Below are 18,891 nucleotides of genomic sequence, written 5' to 3' on the forward strand. Positions count from 1 at the left end.
GCCTATCACTAGCATGTTGTTCTAACATATCACAATATCAAATATCTGTATGGTATTTTGGGGTCTACTTACTGGCTCCGGCTGATCGTACACTCTGCATCCTCCTTTAGTATTTTGAAAACCATTTGAAAATCATTTTGAAAATCTTTTCCTTAGTTTGAGACTGGATTCACACAAGCGTTCCTCCAATTCACTCAAACCAAGGCTCTGATACCAACTTGTAACATCCATAAAATTCATAAAAATTTTAAACTTTTTCAAGCATCCAAAAACCATTACTTATTACAAAATGTTTTCACAATAGTTTCATATCAGAGTATCGCAGAAATCAAAATCATGAAATGTGAGGAGGTGTACGATCAAGCCTTTGCCTTCCCGCGATCATCCGAAGTACCTGAAACAAAATCCAAAACTGTAAGCCCGAAGCTTAGTGAGTTCCCCCAAAATACCCGCACAACAAATAACACACATATAATAACAGCATACTATAGGCCCAATCAACCATCAGGTTGGAATGCCCCAGTCCCTTAACCATCGGTTTGGAATGCCAACATACTATGAGTCCAATCATCCTCGGGATGGTATACCCTCGGCTCACAACCATCGGGTTAGAATGCCCACATACTATGAGTCCAATCATCCTCGGGATGGAATACTCTCGGTCTGTCGGGCAACAATCATCCTATGGAATCCTTTTCTAACTTCTCCATCATATATCTATATGTATCTCTCTGCCCACTCTAATAAAAACGCTACCTTGTTCCTGAGTTCTACTTAAGGAGGGATAAGGATGAAAATGGAGAGAAAGTGAGGGATGTCGAAAGAAAATCGTGTTCCCGAGTTTCATTAATGGAAGGAAAATGAGGGGAAAGAAAGGATTTTGAAGCCATATTTTCCTTCCAAATTGGGCGGATTTGGGAAGAATGTGAGGGAAAGTAAAATCTTTAAGTTTATTTTCTTTTCCCTCCTAACTCGGGAACACAAAAACTTAAATTTTTTCTCTCATTTCCTTCGGGACACCGAATAAAGACAATTTTCCTTCCCCTCCCTTTCTTTCTGCCAATATTTTCCGTCCCTTTCCTTTATTGAATTTACAAAAAAAAAACTTGGGAACAAGGCGTAAACGCGACATCTACCTCAATTTACCACCGAATTCTACCACCACCATCAAACGTAGTCACCACCACGTCTTTCACCTACACGAACCCAACAAACAACCACTATTATCCTCGACCCTCACCACTAGTCGCCACCATACATGACCACCACTTCCAACTACACTATCTTTGTTATAGGCATGTAATTAAAGTTTTGTGTAAATATGATGTTTATTCGGTACCGACGTTTTGCCCCTTACCATGACTGTTGGTTTTAGGGCTTATTTGAGAAAAATAATGATTTTAGGGCTTACAATCAGACCCACCTTCATATGTTCCACTTTCCTCTCCCCGGATCGTTTGTTCACCATCGTCTCCTACTCACCACCTTCCATGTCTCTCCCCAAAGAAAGTCATCATCTGATCGTTCTTCATGACCATCTGTTTCCCAGTCTTCCACGAACACCACTGCTACTCCATCCCGAATAAAAGAGGTAAAACACCCGAATTACCCTTTATATCTCTCTTTATCTGTATGTGTTTGCAAAAACAGAACAAAACCTCTTTGATTTCAGATTTAACGGGTCGAACAATGGCCTATTTTCCAAAGGGTTGCTCTTCATGATTTGCTTATCTGAAACGACATTTGACCTCCTGCTTGCACCTTCTCTCTTTAAACCCTTAATCTACAGACACACCACCACTCATCCTCACTAACAACTAATCTATCTACGTAAAAAGGACGACGACCCTCTATTATATCCTCATGAAAACGCATCTCAAAATGAATGAAAAAGTCATCCCACTCTCCTCATCTGCCAAATCTTTCTTTTCCATCACAGAAAAACCCAAGGAAACCTTTATGGTTATCTCTGAGTTACAAATCCCTAACCTTCTTGGTTTTTTTTGTGAATTTTACAGGTTGTAGTGTATACGTTGACTTATTCTCGAGATTAAGAAACGTTTTGTAGGTATCTCAGATTTGCTCAAAACATATTTGAATTGATATGTTTTTTTGTTTATCCTCTTATTTGCTGAAAATAATTTCGCTTTTTTGTTTTTTTGTTATCTGAGATTTGTTCATAATAGAAATAGATTTTGTTGTTAATGTTTTCTTTTTGGTTTACAGGTTCATCTTTCTGGTGAATATGCTCCAAGGATCATCTTTTGAGTATCGTTTGTAGAACTGTTCCCTTTGATTTAGTTTTTTTCCCCTAATTCTTGATTTTTATTAACCCAATTTTTTTATTCTAATGAAGGGTTGATGTTGGTTTCAGATTTTAATATGTGGTTACTAAAAATTCTTAATGATCATATGCGTGCCGATTCCCTTCTTCAATTGATATAATCTCTACTCGCTTCATGTATTTTCTTTACTAATCTACTTATTATGCAATCAATTTTGGTAGTTTATCTTGTGATTATGGTTGTTGAGGTATGGGTTGGTGTGTGTAGGTGTGTGCATCTTTTTGTATTTGTGTGTATCTACCTATATTTGTATATTTAGGTGTGTACTTATTATGCAACCTGTTAAGGCGTGTCAAATCCAACAAGTAATAGGGGTACGATATACTCCAAAATAACACTACTATATTGCACTAAAAGGTAGTACAAGGCAAGTAGGGTCGATCCACAAAGACACGGGACAATCGGTCTAATACCTCTTTGCGCAAGGTACTTGTTCACAAAAGATTAAAGAGGGGGGTTTTGAATGCAATGATTAAACAAACAAATTAAAAACACAAGTAATCAGCTAAATGAGTGAAGTAAATTCAGATTGTGTAAAGACTCCAACTTCATGTATGACAGCTTAGCAATGTGATTCAAAGATGACACAATATTTGTTCAATTCTATCTAAGTTGGTACTTGAAAGTGTTAACAAGCTCTAACACTTCCCATTCACCACATTAATTAATCAAAACAAGCTCTTTGATTAACCCTAACCTTACTAACCTAATCTAAACAATCTCTTAGAATTAGATTAAAAGATTGCATGAAGCTTTATGTGAATGTTCCCAACAACACCCAATGCTCCTCACAAGCTCGGGAGTGTAAGAGTGTATGAATAAGATTTACACTAGATTTATTCAAAATAATTCAATTTAGTGCTTGTTACTTGTTCAATTTCACAAAACAATTACGGATTTTGCAAAATGGATAACTTGAATGACCCAACCCTAATTCAAATGGCCAATAAGAATCACAATGAGAATCAAACATTCGATTGAAGCAAAATCAAATTCATTAGATAGAAATTGAAAACAAACATCATGTCATATGATTGAAATCACTACCAAGAAGTCAAAACATGAAATTGGAGAAACTAGGGTTCTAGCCACACATGGCTAGAATAAGATCACAAGTTGAAAAGATGGAAATAATGTGCAAGTACAACTTACAAATAAGAGAAATAATGTTTCCAAATGATTACTTATCAAACCCTTGCAAAAACCTTCGAAATACCCTCTCAAATCAAAATGTGATCTGATATATTCTGTGTGTCACAAAATGGCCCTCAACCCGTAATATGAAAGATAGGAAAAACTGCCAAAAGTTGGTTTTTGGGTCGAACACGGCCCGTGTTAAAATAGGCTAAACTGACACGGCCCGTGTTCAGCAGCCAACACGACCGGTGTTGATTTGCACTAAACTGACACGACCCATGTTCAAAATGGTCAACAACTCCCATTTTGGTCAACACGGCCCGTGTTGATTTTGCAGTGCAAATCCAACACGGCCCGTGTACCCCTTTGACTCCGAATCCAAACTTGATTTTTCCAACTTTTTCGTTCTTCGCCCGATCATCCCGAAATCTTCACCAATGCTTCCCGGCACCTCCCAAAGCGCATTCCAAGCTCCGGTTTACCTGAAAAAGACATGAAAGTGTGCAAATAAGGTTGTTCTAGAGACTAACATGAATATGATGAAATGCAAGAAAAAGGAAGAACAATTATGCTAAATAGATGCATGAAATGAGACTAAAAGGTGTGCAAAAAGGTGCACAAATTGCACCTAACACAATCAAAAGGCTGATTTAGAGAGGCCAATGTTTGCTGAAGCATATTGTAACATAGGGTCATCTATAAAACCCATGGAGATATGGATTCGGCAATTTATTGTTACAAGAGGTTATAAATGCCTTTTTATCATTTCCCAGTGTGGTAATTTACCATTATTATATTTTGCTAACTGTTTATATGGTTTTCTTGTATTTTCTCAGGTGTCACCAAATTTTGAGGTTTCCAAGATTAACATGGCAATTGCTTTAACATAAGCATACTTGTTTTTGTTATCTATTTTTAGGACTTTCAAACGATTATAAGAATTTGTGCATACCTGATACATTTTGATGCTCATACCCTTGGCAAGGTGAGATCTGTTTTTAACTTTATTAAGTTTTCAATTGGATATTTCCCTTTTTTTTCTATGCTACTGTTGAAAGCATGACTTGATGTTACTGAGGAGAATGAGATCTTAAAGAATGTCCCCAACTTGCATAAATGTTCATGTATTCAACTTGCAATAAGACCGATTTTTGTTATTTCATTATTTTGTTAATAGAATCGGATTTTTATTCTTGATTTGGTGTTGGTTGTCTTCTGGTTTCTTATGTTTTGGTTTCGCCTGATTGTTGATGATGCTATTTCAAGTGCTCGCGGTTCAGTTCTATGGTTCAAAGTTTACATGGCTGGAGCTTTTTTTTTTTTGGCAAAGTTGTTGCATCAGAAGTTGATTTGTTTGTTTTTTTATTATAGGAATGGACATTTTTGCCCCTATTGGTTCCTACTGTTTTCTTATTAAAAATGGCTTTTGGCCTCGTTCAAAATTTCAAATTGTACACCTAAATGTCAATTGAGTTATAAATCTTAATATTTCTTATTAAAAATGACGTCGTTCAATCTTTTCAAAATTATATATATTACATCAAAATTTTCAAATTTTCAAATTTTCAAAATTTATTTTCTTAAGATATATAAATTTTTGAATATATTATTTATATTCTAACAAAATAAGTAAATAATAATAATAAAAACTATCATATTTATGAATTTTCTAAGGATATAGATAAAATTAACAAATTCAAACACAACTAAGGATCTCCTCCTAGACGCTGATTAGTCTCTGGACTTCGGTCGACCGCTTAGACCGATTTAGGGACTATGTCTTGACGCCGATGTATTAGTTACCCGTTTGTTGTGACAAAATAACATAAATCATAATTATAATGAAAAAATGAAGATTTAATCGGGTTTTAATATAGAATATATATTTATATAAAAAACAATAATGTACGTTTATTTTTAATTGAAACTAATTAATGTGAGATCGTTTGGTTTCTTCTAATCCCACTGACGGGGAACGATACTACCTTCACCTATTTTTATCGCATATTCGTGGCCTTACATGTTTTGAAGATCTATGCACTGTCAATAACGTAGAACACTCAACTATTTGCGCAAAAATACCAATCGTATCTAGAAACGAACTTCTGAAAAAAATTATTCGCACCCGCCGCTTTGCGCGGGTAAACGGCTAGTGTGTGTGTGTGTGTGTGTATATATATATATATATATATATAGGTAAAAGTTCAAATGAGAACCACTAAAGGTTAATAACCACTTAAGAACCTTTTTAATTAAGGGTATTTTTGTCCAGATACATTCCTAACATTACAACCATTAAACAAAAAGCTAGATCATACATTTAAATTTCAAAAACACTTTCAAACTCTCTGAAACTTTTTCAAACTCTCTCATCTCTTTCTAATTCTCTCATGAACCTTCAAGAACTGATAAACCTAACAACACCTCTACCACCTACTTCCGCCACCACCTACTATTGCAACCTGCCGGAGCCACCTACAACCGTCGCCTCTTTCCATCGCCGTCGTTTTACCACTGCCTCATACCACTGGCCAAACTCACCACTACCACCTTCAGTCACTCAGATCTGAAGCCAGACATCACATCTGCTACTTACCACCGTCGTCGTCTCCTTCTGACGAGCTTCCACTAGCAGTCGGTGACTTCTCAGACTGAAACACTAGCGCCACTGCAGATAAAAACTTTTGACCACTACTTGACAAAACTCTTTGCTGCCTCCAGATCTACGACCACTTCCAATCGCAGCCTCCAGAAAACTATAACATCATCTTTGCTCGTCGTCCAAAACTACTAGATCTACTGTATCTTCGTTCAAATCTAAAGACCCGGTTCAATCTACGTTTTCCACCACTAACAACCTCCAGATCTGCGAGCTCTGATGTGGATCTATTATTTTTGACACCATCGACGTCAAAATTTATGAGGTCCGACGAGATTTAAGGAGTTCTGGAGAGATCCGTTTTCGTGTTCTTTAGTTCACACACCTGATTTTGTGTTCTTCATCTCAAAGACACCAGAAAAGTCACCAACTGCCATCAATCTTTCAGATCTGAAGCCAAAGTTGCACTGATTTCTCAGATCTGGTCAGATCTGATGTGTTTGATGCAATTTCAGGCAAAGATCTGGTGTATATGAAACATTTCATTGTGGCAAGCGGTGGTTCCACCATTTCATCAGATCTATTCAAAAATCACCGCCTCCTCGCCTCAAATCGTCGGAAAAGTCACCAACTGCCATCAACCTTTCAGATCTGAAGCGAAAGACACAACAATTTATTAGATGTGATCATATCTGATGTGTTTGTTGCAATTCATACATAAATATGGTGTATACGAAGCATTTCGAGGTGATTAGCGGTGGTTCCACCACCGCATCAAATCTACTTCATATATGATTTATATGGTGATTCTAGATCTTATATATGTGGTGCACTCAAGGTGTTTGATGAAATGCTTCAACAAAATCAGACATGTTTTCAAATTGTGAATATGTGTTTTTTTATGTATTAATTTGTGCATATGTAAGTTATTAAGCTGTGAAAGTGTATTTTTTTATGCACTAAGTTGTGAAATAGTGCCTGAAATATCGAATTAAGCTGCGAATTGGTGTTTGAAATGTTGTATTAAACTGTGAATTCTGATTTTTTTTATCCAGATCTGATTTTTAAGGGAAGGATGTTGGCGGTATTCGCACTGGTGGTTGGTGGTGGTGATGGTTGATAGCAACATATGGTGGTTGGTATTGTTGATGCTGGTGGTGGTGGTAAAGTAAGGATATGTTCTATTTCTCACTCATCTTCTTCGTTGATTTCAGATAAGTTATCCTCTTTTATGATCCATATATATGTTTTTCTTTTGATGTTTGCTTTTGAAATATGAGATAATTTATGTATGTATTAAACTGTGAACAAGTTGTTTAATACACTGAAATATGAGATTATACTTGTAAATGAGTTGTGAATCAGTGGTGCAGCCAAGGTCAAAGTAAAGGAGTATCCCCGCAAAAAAAAATGTAATATACAATAAGAGAAAATAAAAATCAGAATTCCAATAGACATAAAGTTCATAACAAAGTTACGTTTTAAAGTTCACCTCTTCACTCTTTTATTTGACGAAAACGATTAATTGCAAAGATTGATAATCGATATCTGGAACATCCGTTTCGATTCCGGTAATTAATTCTTTTAATTGTTATAAAAGATAATAATAATAATAATAATAATAATAATAATAATAATAATAATAATAATAATAATAATAATAATAAATCATTATTCTTTGAATAAACATTATATATATCTCAAGGGGGTAAATAGCAATTTCCAGAAACTGTTTTAATTAGATAAATTGGCTAAAGGGTAGATTCCATTTATATGCTTAAACCTGAGTGGTCAATTGTGTCAAAAACGTAATGTCTTGATCTGTTATCAAAAGTCGACGCAACTGTGTATCCATGGCCTTTTTGGTTGATTTAAACATACAAATGCTCAAATCTTTGAAAGCCTCTTAACCCTTACCCTTAGTAACTTCTCTTGGACCATTTGAATCGCTTCTCCCTCCCTCTTAGCTACTAAACCCGAGAGAAAACGACTGAAAAAAGGGTGAGGTTGGCTAGGGTTTTAGTGGGGAAGAAGACACTTCAAGCTCAACATAAACGAAATATACTACTGAAAAAAAGTTTAGGGGCATCCTAGGATACCCCAGGATCCAAGGTGGATCCGCCTATGTTGTGAATGTATTGTATAAATCTATTAATTTTGTGTACTAAGCTGTGAATTTTATTCACGGATTAATATATTAAATTCACAATGAATATATTTATTTTTTGTGTTGTATAAGATAGTAAGAGTGCACTGGTTTTTATAATTGTTTTGCATTAAATTCAAAATGAATGAATTAATAGGTTTTATTAGACTTTGAATGTAGTATCTAAGTTGTTAATGCATGACTTTATTTACAGATCTGATTTGGAAAAAAGATGGTTGTGATGCTGGTACAAGTGGTTGGTGGCGGCGTGCGGTGGTGGTGGTGGTAGAGTTTGAGTTTTTGACTTCGTTGAATTAGTGAATAATTATAAAATAGTTTGTATTAAGTTGTGAATTTTTGTATTAAACTATAAATAGATTGTATAAAGTTGTATTTTAGATAAGGTTTGTGTTAAAATATGAGAGCATATATGAATGGAAATATTATACTGTAAAAATTACAATTTTGCTATTTCGTACTAAAAAGACAAAAAAATCAGGATTTTAACATGTTTAATAAGAATATCATGTAAATATTTACTAATTAGTGGGGGTTCCTAGGGTTCTTAATATTTTGTGGTTCTCATTTGAACCACTCCATATATATATATATATATATATATATATATATATATATATATATATATATATATATATATATATATATATATATATATATATATATATATATATATATATATATATATATATATCAAATGAGAACACCAAAAATGCTGAAAACGCGAGAACACTTCTGAACCAATCATTTTACAAGGGTATATTAATAATAACGTATTTAATTTAAATTATAACAAATCTTAATCTCCTAAATTTTAGCAATATTAATTACAGCTACTTAAAATAATAGATTAACCGATTTTTATTTTATCTTTTTATTAATATATGACAAAAATATTTTTTATTAATTTTTTGTTAAAAAAAGTCATTTTTTATAATTTACCATTCATCAGATATTATTAATTATAAATGAGTAAAACACGTTTGTAATTATAAAACTATAAAGTTGTAATCGTAAATGAATAAAACACAATTTAAAGATAAAATTTTTATTTATAAAAAAGTAAAAAAAAAATAAACTCTATTTATTTATTATTAAATGTTGTTATATTCATAAATAAAATTTCTAAAGATTGAGTTTAAATATTTATATACTTATATTCATAAATGAATATGCCAATACTAGTTTCATACATTTATACATGATTATACTCAACAATGATTAAACCACTCCAAAGGAAAAAATATATATTGAAAAATTCATCCATATGTCGGACATTTTCTTGAATTGGTTGCAACCACCTTCTTCCATTTGGATCAAATGGCTGCTTGTGTAACGAGCACCGGTGATACCTAAAACGTGATAACATTCCTTTTTCTTTGGTAAACACCTACAAAATGCCAATAACATGTAAATACAATAAAAAGATCAACAAAATATTAAAATGATTGATTAGTAGCAAAATCATGTGGTGTTATAATCATAAATGATATGATTATAATAGATTTTCTAATCATTTATATTGCTGATAGTTATAATTATAAATGATTACTATCAGTGTCTTCTAATGGTATGTACAACCATGTTTATAATCATAAATGATTATAACTTTATAACAATCATCAACTGTCTTTTACAAACAAATCATTTCCTTTCAGTTCATCTTCATAATCATATATGCATAAGCCAATACCTGAGTACAAAGCGACACAATATCAACAAATCGCGAAAGAACCTTTGGGGGAATTGTCTTCCTGATGCTTGCTTCAACCATTTCATCCAACGATTTTTTGACTTTTGAAAAAGGAATCAATGCTTTTGTTTTGCTTGCAAGCCCGCAATTGCAACTGTTGATGAGAATCTCAAGTTGAATTTGGGCTTGGGCTTGGGCAAGGTCGGTCTATTTATTTTTTAGACTAAAATCAATATCACAAGTTTCTTCCCGGTGATTGTGCTTTGTCAAAGCCTACTTATGGATATTGCTAGATGTTTTTTATGTTGCACCGATAGTACCAAAGCTTAATTTTGTTGCAAAATTTATTTTGGTGCAAATCCCGTCTCTATTAAAAAAATCCTAGTTAACTACAAAGTAAAATAACTATTTTGACCCCATCTTTATTTCCTCATTCATCTTCATCTTCATCACAAAAAAATAAAAAAATAACAATAAATAAAGCCTTAATCTCCTTCCTCTTAAACTCAAATATCAAACCAAGTTAAACGTGATGTAAGGCTCTTTGATGTTCATAGTTTTATAAGAATACGAGTCATAGTCATTATTATGTTGGTTATGAACTTATGATCAATGTTTTAAGGGGAAATGACACAAATGTCCTACAAACTTTTTAGGGTTGGTATTTTTAGTCCCTAAACTATTTTCATGGCTTTATGAGGGAAAGAACTCTGAAACAACCTGTCTTTTTAGTCACAATGACCTATTTTAGTAGGTTTCAATGCCATATTGACAAAACTTGGGCCCACCTTGAATTGCACCCGCCTGCTATCCGTTTCTTATATTGATTTGGGGGTGGGTGTCTGCGATTCAAAGATAGGGATAAAAGGGGTCTAGTTTGCCCTCATCTTCATCTTTATTGAGTCCAATTGATTACAGAAGAATCCTAAGGGGTGGAGTCCGATGAACAGGGGTGACCTTTTCCTTGTGTATCCGCAGCAACAATAAGAAACTTGAACCCTTATGTGTTTCTTGAAAGGGTTATTGTCACTGTAGCCCAAAAACATTTCGTATATTGGTTTACATGGTTCCTCGTGAATTCTTTTTGCCTTTGAAGGGTACAAATTCATGTTTTTAGGGTTTAAAAGTACTTTTGAAAAAAATGAAGGCGTCACCCAGTAAACCCCTTCCTAATCAACATGTTTAAAGTTAAAAAAAATACAACCTCATCGGACACATCCCTTATCAATTAAGATCTCTCTCTCTCTCTCTCTCTCTCTCTCTCTCTCATCCCCACACCACCAGAAAAGCCCTAATCCCCCTGTTCCTTCCATCGGTGACTGCCTCTATTATTCCCTTTACCCTTTGTTCCAACACCACCACTAATCCACTATCATCTGCCACTAGAATCGTCCACCAGATTTAAGAAAAAAGATTCCAGATCCGGTTTAGGATTTTAAGCTATCGAACCAGTTAAATTTGTTATACCTTTGTAAAGCTCTTCAAGGGTACATGGAAGATTGGCTCATTCGACTCGGTGCCAAATAATTTCCACTATGATATATGGACCAACGCTCCTACAAGTGTTCTTCAACGAAAACATACTTTCCTTAGATTAATGGGTTTAAGCTCTGCCGAAATGATCAGATTTTGAGTAAAAATGTAGTTGAAGATGATGTGGTGATACGAGAAATCAAAATCGAAGATAGAATTATGCAACCAATGGAATTGTGTTGAGAATCCCGCATTAAAGAAGATGAATACACCACCACCACTGTCACTACTAGAAAAGGGTAAACCACCGCTGCTGCCACCTCCTCCAAATGAATTACTAGAAAACTTGACGCCTCTCAATGCCGGACATATCTACACTGCCTCCCATTCCCCTGAACCTCGAAGGTGTGAAAGTTTCATCTTCATAGAGTAAAATGGGTTGTCTGATTTGAAAGATTTAACTAATTCAAGAGATTTGTGTTCTTGAGCTCTACATCACTTTAAATGGTAAATATGTGTTCACAAATTGAAAAAGTATTTAGGGAAATGGATTTGATTTCCAAAAGGGTTAATCAATTTGTGGGTTCGTAAATGACCTAACAAACAAACTGGGTGTTTGAAGCATCCATTTGGTGCATAGAAAATGACCTGAAAGATTGAATTTTGAGGAGGAGGAGAGAGAAGCGAAAAGACAAGCAAGTCGCAAATTTGAAGACAATTTTTTTAATGAACTTGACCCATCCATCCATGAAGTAGTATTTGTCTTTGATTTTAACGTATTTGATACTCTATTCAACAGCATATTTGTTCTTGAGGACAACTGTTGCTCTCTTGTTGTTGTCTTTTTCTAAATACTTCTCGGAAAAAGCAGGAGGCAATGGCTGCAAAATATGATGAATAACTGAAGATCTATGTAATGAGAAGCAAAAAAAAAAGGTTTGTGTGTGTGTGTGAAAGAGAGAGAGAGAGAGAAAGAGGTTGTTGCAGTTGACTAAATGAGCATAATAAATCTTGGCTTACGTGGAAACGATGAGTCGACTCACTAGTGAGTCATTGTTGACTCGTCTGCTTAGTTGGCAGTTGACAAGGCAGTGTAACCTTCAAAAATGGGTAAAGGTGCGAAATTAACCGGTAAAACACAAGTTCGTACCCTTCATAGGCAAAAAAGTCACGTGTAAAACCCTAAATTCTCGATGTATCAATCGGATTCACTATGATGGTGCGGAATCTCAATCAAGTGAATGATGCAAAACCTGAAATAGAAGAAAGAACACAAGATGAATCTTCAATTCACACAATATTAACGAGAGTCTAGTACATAAGATTCTTGATTACACTCGGTTTTCTCTCTTTTTCTCTCTTGAACGTGTTCTTGGCTTATGGCAACACCCAAGAACGTCTCTCTCTCTTTAGAAGGCTAAAATAACACTATATATACCTAGACCTAATAACAAATGCCCAACCCAAAACCCAAACAAGACGACATTAAGCCTAACCAAAATCACATGTGATTTCGGTCCAAACAACACCAAAACATGGTGTTTTCGGTCCTAGACCGAGAACTCTAATAGCTTATGAAAAGAAAAGTATAAACCACAATTTATGACCTAACAATCTCCCCCTTGGTTTATACCTTTCTTTTCTCTTCAATCTTCTCTTCGTTCTTGACTTCAGCTTTTATCTTCGATTTCTTCACAAATTCAAGATGAACATATGAATTTCTACATGAATGACTTTATCTTGAACTGTTGGACTTCCTTCAAAGATTTGACCTTCAACACACATTTGGGTGTAGAGGCTTCTTGTAAAGATTCTTGAAAATCAGCACTTTCAGCTTTGAAATACTTCAGAGATAATAACAGAGAGACCGATTCTTCAGGATCACTTCAGCAGGTTCATAAATAGCAGCAAATTGATTGAGGAGGCTTCAATGCAATTCGTCACATAACTTCAAATACAGCTTCACCTTGCTTCTGGGGTTGAAAGATTGTATGTTGAAAAATAATCTTCACTTTTTGTTCCTTCGAACGAGTGACTTCATCTTTGTCGATCACATATGCGTCTTGAAAGTAACCATGACTAAATAGTCCATGTGGATCACAGAGTCATAAAAACCCTTCTCACCACAGTTGTTCAAGGACCCAACATTGGCTCAGAAGGAGACTATTCGCAGTATGTGTGTGAAGACGGAGGAACGCACTGCGATTTGTTGAGTATCGGAGAACTACTCATGGCCTTTTTGATGTTATCCCTTGTATATCCTTGATCACAGATCTCAATACAGTTTTCAAGTTAAACAAGTTAACTTGGCCCTTGGCGAGACGTTTAGCGATAATCGTGCCTTGAGAGGTGCATCGCCCTAGTGCCATGAAGTTTGTACAGTTTCAGACTTTTAACTCCTTAAATACGACAGTTCTTAGAAAGATACTGCCTACTGACAATTTGTACAGTTTCAATCCTTCAATTCCTTGTGAAAATAGAGTGAAGTGTAATGATCATCAACTCCTTTCCAAGTTTTTTCTCCTTGCTCAGAAAATTCCGATACAGTCTCCTTGAGTCTCTTCTTCTTTTTGAATTCGCTTTTTAAAACAAACGAAACTTTGAGATAAAAAATAAAAGTAAAAATAAACTTAGCACACAATAGAAATAACTAAGAAATAAAAATAAAATTAAAAATACACTCAAAATAAAATATTTTTGGATTTTTGATTTTTTCAAAAGAAATAAAAACAGAAATAAACATATTTTTGGATTTTTTAAAAATTTTCTATTTTTGTTTGATTTTTTTAATTCTCCCCCTTAAATTTGTGCATAGAAGAAAAATATGAACAAATTTAACAAAAACAAAAATAATAACTAAATTTAAAACTTTTTGGGATCAAAGTTGTCAAACAATTCAATATCGTTTATCAGCACACACCTGCATGTTTAGCTCTGGTTAATCACCAATATTCTGATCCACTTAAACACAAAGGATATATGCAAGTTGGACAGATTATAAGTGACAAGACATTTAAACTACATTCCTAAATAGACCATTTAGCTAACGACGACTAAGGATATTGTTGTCCACTTAACTTCAGCAGCGAGATCTACAGTCAACCTTTAATCATGGATCAATTTAATTTTAAACACACTAGAATGTGTTCCCCACTTCACGACATACCCTAGCAATCACGGAGTTCCAAAGTGCTCTTTACTTTAGGTGAGTGCTCAATTATTTGAGAGAGAAGATGGATATAGAGATGCATATGTTGTATCCCAGGTCAGATGTCTTCCAATCATGCAGAGGAACAACATATGACTAACATAGATAGATGGTTAGAGAGATAGAAGGGTGCATATGCTGTGTCCCAGGTCGGATCTTCCGATCACGCAAAGGGGACATCATATGACTGACATAGATAGATAGAAAGATGCATAGAGAGAGATGCATAGAAATAGAGATGCATATGTTGTGTGCCAGGTCGGATCTTCCGATCACGCAAAGGGGGCAACATATGACTGACAGAGAGGATAAGAAACAAAAACAATTTTACACAGACCCACCTTATCAGAACCCCCCAGTCACCCTATCAGTACCGGAATTAAGAACATAAGTCCGTACATCGAAGAAGTGTTAAGCCACAGTTCTAAATGATAAGTAACTTTAATGTATCTCGTAGGCTCCCTTGTTTATCTCACTGCTCAATCTATCCAAGCATCGTATGGTCAGTCCAAATGTAATTATCTAAGTCCAGATGAGTCAACACTGTCAAGTCCTTTCATTGTCAGCAGTGTCAAGTCCCTTTTTTTTAATCTTTCGTGCCTACCGGTACATTGAATACAGAGTCTAAACAACTAGCTTCAGTGCATTACGCGTATTTCAGATTTCCCTTTAACACCAAACTTCATATCACTTCCCAGTAACACTTACAAAAGAAGACATATTTTTTGGGATGAAGCACCCATTTATGACTCGTGTGGGGCTTATTCGAGACAACCCCATAAGCCATCAGAACACCAGATTCACATTTTGGAATGGTGTCTACTCTAAGGCGTAGCCTCAAGTCCCTTAGACGCTTTGTTAATGATTTGAAACAGAAGCATGGGAAGCTTTATGTGTTCCTTCGCAATTTTCATGCAAATAGATTAATGCTTGATGGAATATGAGAGTTACAGACATAGTGGTTATACGGTTTCACTAACTCATATATAGACTTAGCTATTTAAATTAATATCAAGAGTTTGGATAATATATTTTATGATAAAAACTTAAAGATTAATTCATCGTCTTTTGTTAATGTAAGTAGTTCCATAAAAGTCAAGATGTTAAAAAATGAATTACCTACGTAATATTGCCTAATTAGAAGTCTACTTCACATTAGGGTGTTTTATAAATATATGAGTGTAATTTATAAAAGAGTTTTAGTATTAAAAATTGATTTAATCACTAATTATATGTTCATGAAATTGTTGATTAAAAGCAACTGATTATAAATTAGTGTCATCGGCTTTGTATTAAGGCTTCCTTATGCTTAGTTAATTAACATTGCATTATTCAACATACGAATTAATAAAATATTAAACCAAGTATGAGGTGCTTTGTAATTTATAAACTACGATAGACTTATATAATCAATTAATATGAGATAAACTAAATATAGTTTAATATTAATCATGTTTATCTTAGTCTAAACTAAATAGATATACACTTTTTGTTTAGGTATTTTTTGAGTTAAAGGGCTATGAATTCACGTTTTGAAATGATTTCACTACCGAACCAAAGGTGAGTCGATAGACTTTTCATAAACTTTGTACATAGTCGAAAACTACTTTCCGGAGACGGCTCAATTAGTCAAATTAGAATATTATTAATTGTTGATTATGCCACTATGTGCGATATGAGATATGTCATTGTTTTGCCTTCTGTGACATTTGTATGCTTAGTAAATTTGGTAGATATGCCTATCTTGGTACTTGATACGATTAATTACAACTATGATATGCTATGTGAAGTGATTGCTATGTGACTATGATCTTGTTGAGTATCTTCTTGATATAAATGTTATGAATCTTGATTATGATAATACGAATATTGCATGCTTGTACTTGATTTGCGATCGATTATGCAGGGTTATGCATAGAGGGCAAGGGTAGAACCTAGCACTTAGCATGAAACCTTATCTGGATACCTTCGAGCCTGGTTGGTTGAAAAATACCTTCTAGGAAAAAAGCTTAAGCCATTTACGAGTTGCTCGGTCTTTCTAGATGCCCGTGCGACACATGGTACGCGTACACTTCGGTGTTTGCGGACTGGAGTGATGTTAACCATTCGAACGAGGCTTGTACAAACATCACGTAGGTGTTGGGAGGTGTCGGATGAATGCCACCGCTTGTACCAACACCGGAGTGACACCGCGATGTACTTTTACATTGCATAGTCGGAGTAGTGAAAGTGGAGACTTGGGGTCGGTGTGACGGGTGGAAGTCGCGAACCATCTAAAGCATTTGGCTGGCCAGGCACACAAGTAGCGAACGGGTTTTTCTTGTGGGGTTAGGTATTACTATGAGACTACCTACGCCTATACGATTATGATACATTCCTTTGATATGATGATATACGATTACGATATGATTATGCATGAAATACAATTGATGTTACACAAATGAATGATATGTGAATGGATGATACAAAATTGAATGATTGAATTTTATGTGAAAGATGATTGATTATTGATTGATATGTGAATTTTGTTTATATGATTATAATTTGAATGATTGACCCGTTAGGGGATGGTATGTTTTCCTTTTAATTGTGTACAAACTCCTATTGGCTCACGAAGCATTTGCTGACACTTGTTTCTTTGCTTTGTGCCTTTATGATTGGTACATGTAGCTTAGGAGCTTGGCTTGGTGAGATGGGGTCATTTTTGGGTAGTTTATCCTTAGAATAAAGATGCCACTTGGAAACGTTAATTAATTTTTGATACTTATGTTTCCGCTACAATTAAATACTTTTGATATTTTGGTTTTGAATCGAACGTAACATTGTGGTTTGAAATGTTTTTGAAATAAACACTGTTTATAGTCTTCCATTGCATTTTCCGTTAAAATATTCTAAAAATAAATGAAAATTTGGGTGAAAAATCATGATGTTACATATAAATGTCACATCATCATACTACAATATCAAAAATGCGGAAATAACGACAGAGAATGTTGTGCCATCACGCCGGGCCCTTCTCCTTAGTACCGGAAGTACCTGAAACCATAAACACAATCTGTAAGAAAACACTTAGTAAGTTTTCCCCAAAGTACCACATACCAACATACAAATTAATGTTATGGGCCAAATCATAGTCTTACACATAATTCTTGCCGAGGGACAAATTCCGGTCTTCCATACAATTTCCAGGGGCCAAATCATGGTCTTTCATGGAACTGCTAGGGGACAGATCCTGATCTTTTATATAGGTGCCAGGGGCTACATCGTGGTCTTTCATATAAATGCTAGGGGCCAAACCCTGGTCTTTCTAAAACATCCCAAAAATACAGTCTAAAATTTTCGTTTTTAATTATTAAATAAACCATAGTTATCCAAAACACATGTCATAATATCTCAAACATCATGTCAATGCATATCAAAATATCAGAGTATAAACATCCCAGGCTGAACAAATGGTGTGTACACTACAATCATCCCGAGCTCTTCCCCTTGCTACCGGAAGTACCTGAAACCAAAACTGAAAAACTGTAAGCACGAAGCTTAGCGAGTCTCCGCAAACTACCACACACCATACACATATAACATGCATCTAGGAGATACGGGCCCCACCCACACTCATGGAGATACGAGCCCCGCCCACACTCCGCTAACTAGGAGATAGGGGTCCCGCCCACACTCTGTTGTCTAGGAGATACTGGCCCCGCCCACACTCCGCTATCTACGAGATACATGCCCCGCCCACACTCGGCTACTACGAGATACAGGCCTCGCCCACACTCGACTACTAACATGCATACAAGTATCACACATACAACAAATATATCTAAATCTATCAATCAGTCATATATCGATACTCAACTAATACTATGAGATACGGGCCCCGCCCACACTCAGCTAACTGTGAGATACGGGCCTCGCCCACACTCGACTATTGATCATATCACATACACGGGCCGGCCTTGGTGTCGTAGACCCATTCCTACTGAAGGAAACTCACCTCTCAAGATGGCTGCTGAACTCTCGCGTGAGGAATCTCTGATGGCTGCTCCAGCCTCCCCGACTATCATTATCACAATAAATACTAGTCAAGAATATGATAATCCTTCTTAGGGTAAAATGACCATTTTACCCCTGGTCAAAGTCAACACTCTTGTCAAAGTCAACATTCTGGGTTGACCCAACTCGCCGAGTCAGCATACCGACTCGCCGAGTTCTATAACTCAGAAACCCTAAAATCGCGATTCAACTCGCCGAGTTCCCTGGTTACTCATC

Source organism: Lactuca virosa, chromosome 9 (assembly GCF_052849685.1).
Source record: "Lactuca virosa cultivar CGN04683 chromosome 9, Lactuca_virosa_CGN04683_v6, whole genome shotgun sequence".
NCBI lineage: Eukaryota > Viridiplantae > Streptophyta > Magnoliopsida > Asterales > Asteraceae > Lactuca > Lactuca virosa.